The sequence below is a fragment of the Nestor notabilis genome, unplaced genomic scaffold (genome assembly GCF_000696875.1).
Source record: "Nestor notabilis isolate BGI_N333 unplaced genomic scaffold, ASM69687v1 scaffold9808, whole genome shotgun sequence".
Lineage (NCBI taxonomy): Eukaryota > Metazoa > Chordata > Aves > Psittaciformes > Psittacidae > Nestor > Nestor notabilis.
In genome coordinates this window covers 117,129-122,869 of record NW_009941569.1, presented here as the reverse complement: position 1 = coordinate 122,869, position 5,741 = coordinate 117,129, and the positions used below count along the sequence as shown (strand labels likewise).

Genomic DNA, 5,741 nt, shown 5'->3' with positions numbered 1-5,741 from the left:
AATAAAATAGGCAACAGATTTTTAGTAGGTTTTATCAGAGTAGGAATGAAAGGGCTAGAACATTATCTGTGAAAAATCATAATTCATTTCTGAGATAATTACAAAAAATTTGCCAGGCATTCGGGTAATTTCAGGTTCCCTGAATGCATACAGATGGTTGTCTCTGAGCTACTGCACTTTGAATTTCAAGGAAAACTGCCTCTGTTTGCTCCCAAATGCTGCTCACGGAATATATTGAGTATCAGATTTCAGATGCCTCTTTATTTAATAAAATGACACAGGCCAATCCAGCAAAGTTCTGCACTTAATGACCACTTAAGGTATTCAGTGCTTCTCACAAAGTGATCAGGTGTACATAAGGTGATTCTCACAGTAAAAACAGTTTCTGCTGTTTGAAAAATGTACAGGGATTAAGAAATTTTCACTTCACAGCCAAGAGAAGGCCATTATATCACTAGTCATATCAATCCCTGCAGCAACTGAGAACAAGGAAAAGTAGACTGTTATCATATCTTTCTATGGTGCTGCAAACGAGGAACAAAACCTAGAACAGTCACGCTTCCCCAAATACAAATATGCTTTCAGGATTTGGAGTGGCCCTATTACTGCAGCTGGGAAAGGAAAAACCATCACCTGAACAAAAATGTGGAGTATAGAACTAGGCTTTTGTGCCAGCACAATTCTGAGGAGCATTCAAAGAAGTGAAAACATCCCAGACTTTGAGGGTCATGTTCAGACTTATGATCCTGTTGCCAGAGAGACATTTTCAAAGAGATTTGTTAAAATTGGAAAGCATTAGTCCTTATATATGAGGGGATCACCTAATTCAGTAAGAAACTCTTCTCCACTGCAATACTTCTTCACAAAATTTAGTTAAGAATGCAAAGTAGCTACACACATTCAATATGAGGGCATCTGACTGCAGCAACTGTTGAGAGGAACAGTAATACCATAATAAAGTTTAAGTAGTCAAGATAATCAGGTCATCTGCTGTGATTGACTTCCTGTCTTGATCTTCTACCACATCAGAAGGGAGCTCCCAAAGTTCAAAATCACCTAGTCTCAAAATATTAATATATTTCATAATACACCACCTGAGAAGGCAGTTACAATTCAGCTTTTCTTTGCCTCTTTTAAAAGAGCAGCGTACCATGGACCAGGCAGAGCAGCTCAAACCTTTGCACAGATATCTGGATGGGTAGACAAGGATCTCCCAATTCATATGAGAAGACCCATTGCTAATGAGTGGCACATTCTAGTGTCTTCCATCAGTATTAACCTACACCAGCCCCTGGAAAAGGTAGACCATATCCTGCTGCAGTATATATCTTGTCTTTCTCATCCCTAAGGCAAGAATACAAGTGTTTGGTGGGTGGTAAGTGGCTAAATTCATTAGTGGTTACAAAATATGTAGTGATCCTCAACTGGAAACCTCTGTGAAACTGCAAAATAATGTATTATTTGCTTTGGCAGTAATACTTCTATTTTTAATCTGGCAGTGAATAATTGGCAGTTATTTGCCAAAGATAGTCAGCCAAAAATAATGGTCACCAATGCCAAAAGGAAACTAGAGCAGAATAACTGATTATTTAATCACAGTAACTATTTTCATATAACGGATCAAACATTTAAATAAAGTATATGATGGAAAAAAGAGAAACTTAATAGCATCTGTGATATAAGCTTTGCTAGTAATTAAATAGTTGTGAGGAATTACAGGTATTCTACTCTATTTGCTGAGCTGCAATTATATTTCTTTTGCTCCACTCATGTTTATCACCCCACTTCGCTGTGGCACATGCTCTCCAAAAAATGGCCAGGCAACCTCACAAAACAGAGGATGCTCGCTGTTTTCCCCAGCCCAGATTCTGAGCTTAGTTCAGGCTGATGAAACATTCAGTCACCTCACTTTGTCTTTTACTGTCATGGATTTGTTTAAATCATGTTTGTCATCTAATTTATTTTTTATGAGCCATCACTTTAAAAACTAAAATAATTCATTTGTACCTTGAATTGCTATGAAAAATTAACAGTACCAAGAAAAAAAAAAAAAACCACGAAAAGTTCAAAACAGACTGGTTTAGAACCGTCTGCTTAAGATTATACAGAAATCCAGTCAGTTTCATTTTCTGCTCAGACTGAACCTGCACCAAGTTTCCCAATAACTTCCTAAGAAGGTTTTATTTAATCAAGAGCAAGTTCCATGGAGCCTCAAAGGTCACAGTTTAGAAGGATTACCTGACCTAGACTTTGTATAAAGCAGATGGCTCTGCTTTATGGCAATTAGTAAGCAGGAACTGTGGTATCTGGTTATATCTTCTGATTCTCTGTTTAAATGAAGTTATGTGAAACTGGAACCTCTTTGAAAGTCAAGCTGGGTGGAAACCATTTAAAACTATTTCATTTCTAATTACAGGCTTGATAAAGCCATTTTCATGCAAGAGTTGGGTTAATGCAGAGACTGTCAAACTTCTAAACATCCATCCATTGGTAAGTGGTCTGACTGTTTCAAAGGCTATCACCAAGATAACCTTGACATGGGGAGTGGGAATCTCACTTTAAAGAAAACATAAACCTCACCTACAAAGTTTAAGTCAATCTGAGTGTTCATCTAGGCCTGTGTTCAATGCAATTTCAGAGTGACAGTGGTGATTCTTAACTGATTCTGTTTTCTTTCATGTTGCGTATTTATTACCAAAAACAGAGCTTTAAAATATTGGTTTTTTACTCCCTTACCTCTTCCCAGGAAGCCGCGGCGGCTTATGGCACCTCCTTGAACCTTTCTGCTAATGGGAAGTAGCAGTACAGCAGGGGTTTCGGCAGCTCCTATTTCAGCCTCCACCCACCTTATATGAGCCCCAAAATGGCCGTGACCCGGACTTCCTTGCCCTTCAACAGCCCCACGCTGCACGACCTGCAGAACCAAGGGACGCCTGCAGCTGCCCAGCACGCCAGCACAGAATTTTTTTATGATTATTCAGAGGGGTGAGAATGTGTCAGCTGTGGGGTCATGTCCACCCCGCTCTGCAGGAGACGGCACATGCCAGCGGGCTCTACCACAAGATGAACGGCATCAACCGGCCCTTTTCCAAACCTCAGAGGAAGCTGTCAGCTTCCCGCCACATCGGCCTCTCTTGTGCCAACTGACGCACGACAACCATGCTCTGGTGCAGAAGCACCGAGGGAGGGCCTGTGTGTAATGCCTGCAGGCTCTACGTGAAGCTCCACGGGGTTCCAAGGCCTTTAGCAATAAGAAAAGAAGGACTTTCTCAGTCTCATGCTCTGCCAGGGAGGAGGGGAAGCCAGGAGGAAGCAGAGACAGGACACCTGACCCAAACTGGCCAAAGGGGTATTCCATACCACAGCACGTCATGCCCAGTATAGAAACTGGGGGGAGTTACCCGGAAGGCCAGATCGCTGCTCGGGTCGGGCTGGGTATCGATCGGCGGGTGGTGAGCGGTTGTGTCCTTTTCCCTTGTTATTTCTCTTATCATTATTATTGGTAGCAGTAGTGGTTTGTATTATACCTTAGTTACTGGAGAGCTGTTATCTCAACTCGTGGGAGTTACATTCCTCCAATTCTCCTCCCCATCCCTCCGGGAGTGGGGGGAGGAAGGAAGAGGAGGGGAGTGAGTGAGCGGCTGCGTGGTTCTGAGTTACCGGCTGGGCTTAAACCACAACAGTTCTTTGAAAGTATTATTTTTTTACTCCCTTGCATTTCCCATTCATGCATAAATATATCCATTTCCCATCACCTGTCAGAATAAGTGAAATGGGAAACTAAATTGAATTTTTAAGCTAACTCTTGCTGGCTTCTCACAGCGAAGCGATGTGGACTGGTTTGTCAGTTACTTCCCAAAACTGACATTTTTTTCCCCCAACCTTAGGGCATGTGTCTGTGGTCAGCTGCACGTCATCACACATAGCATATGCCAGCTCTGCCACAGCTGGCATAAGCCATGTCTGCACAAAAGGAATGAAACCCCACTGGAATGTTGCTAGGCCATATTCCTATGAACTAATGTTACCTGGACATTTTGTGAGTTTTATTAGTTCATACTAACAGAGGACCTTGAACATGGGTGGAACAAGTGCACAACTATCTTTGGCTGATGATACAAGCACATCCTTGACTACACTGTCAGCACTCTAAGAGCTCTATCTTCCATTCCTCATTTCTGTGCTTCTCATAGCCTGCTACATTTTAATGAACTTAAGAATCAGTAAGACAATAACGCCACTGCTGTTCAGAGTGGAAAGCTTCCCTGGAAACAGAGAAAAGTATCTCTGTGTTTTCTGACACAGGTTTACATCCAGAAGTTAATCTTAGGTTTACATCCAGAAGGAAACAAAAGACAAAGCAGCATCAACTGCAATTTAGCAAGAGTTATGTATAAAGTGGAAGGCTTTACAAATCCAAATGGCCTTTTTTCTCACAGGTCTAGAACATTCTTTAAGTAGGATTCAGATATTTTCAAGCAATCAGTTATGTTTCAAAATCTAAAGCAAAAAATATTTTAGAAATCAATCACTGATTTAAAATATGCTTTTGTATCATTGGATGCTTTTACATGGATTTCAGGAAAGAAGATGCAATGAAGACGATAAACTGACTTTTATAAAAATCACATACACATCTATAAAAGAACATCAAATGTATGTTTTAAGTCTGAAAAATATTAGAGGAAAAAGCAGTTCTACAGCTGCAGAACTACTGTAACATAAAGGAAAACTATTAGACGATCACATCCCAGTGTGAAATAATTTTAAGAAAATACATTAAAAATTCAGCCCTAAAAGATGTTTCCACTGGACTAGCACTGTCCAGTATGGTGAGGACTTTGTACAGCCCTAGACAAAGTGGCCTCCTGGTTTAAGGACAGAGATGTGCCAACTAAAATTCTGAGCGCATAAGAACTGTTTTCGTTACTGGTGCAGTGGAACTGCTGACATCCCTTTGCCAATTGATGTGACTGGCCTAGAATTCAGAAATTTTTAATTAAAAAGACCCTGACAAACATAACTTTACAAACAACTGGAGATTAGTATTCTTATTGCCTCTTGGGGCTGGTTTCTGTTACCCTCATAGACATGCAGAAATATTTTCCTGTCCACGTAGTTTCACTCATTTTTCTATACCTGATTATGAGCCCACTGGGAGCAGCAGTAGTGAGGGGGAAAGCTTCCTCTGCAAAAGCAACAAGGAGCTCTCTCTCAGGCCTTGTGAGACAAGCCCAGCACCAAGTGAACCCTTCCCAACAGCATTAGGGAATGTTAACTATAGATGTCATTAGTATACACACAGGTGAAGTGTAGGGCATTCTGATTAGATGGCTTCCTGATACATTGTGATAAAGGCACCAAGAGTAAGTAAGATCTGATGAAAATTTGGGACATACACTGAATTTAAGCACTTCTAGAGTATAATCAATAAAATGTATTCCTAACAAATATTAAAGACAGAAGACAGCTTAGAAGTGTGCTGATGGAATAAAGAAAGATGAATGTGGTAATTGTGTGATCACAATCCGTATTATCAATGCAATTATAATGGCTGGTGCTGATTCTGAATTTCACCTAAGTTTCTTGAAAAGTATATCAAAGCTCCAAATTAAACCTAGAAATTTAATTCTGATCTTGTATTTCCATGTGTTGTTATTTCCACATATTGTTATTTCCAAATCATCTCAGAAGATACTGGTTAAGTAGTTTCTCCTGTATTAGTACATGTAAGCTTTTCT

The 5,741-nt window shown here is 40.3% G+C and overlaps 1 pseudogene; it reads left to right on the top strand.

The window, feature by feature from the left end:
• The first annotated feature begins 2,800 nt into the window (after positions 1-2,800).
• On the top strand, positions 2,801-3,272 carry LOC104410722 (annotated as a pseudogene).
• Positions 3,273-5,741: the final 2,469 nt, after the last annotated feature.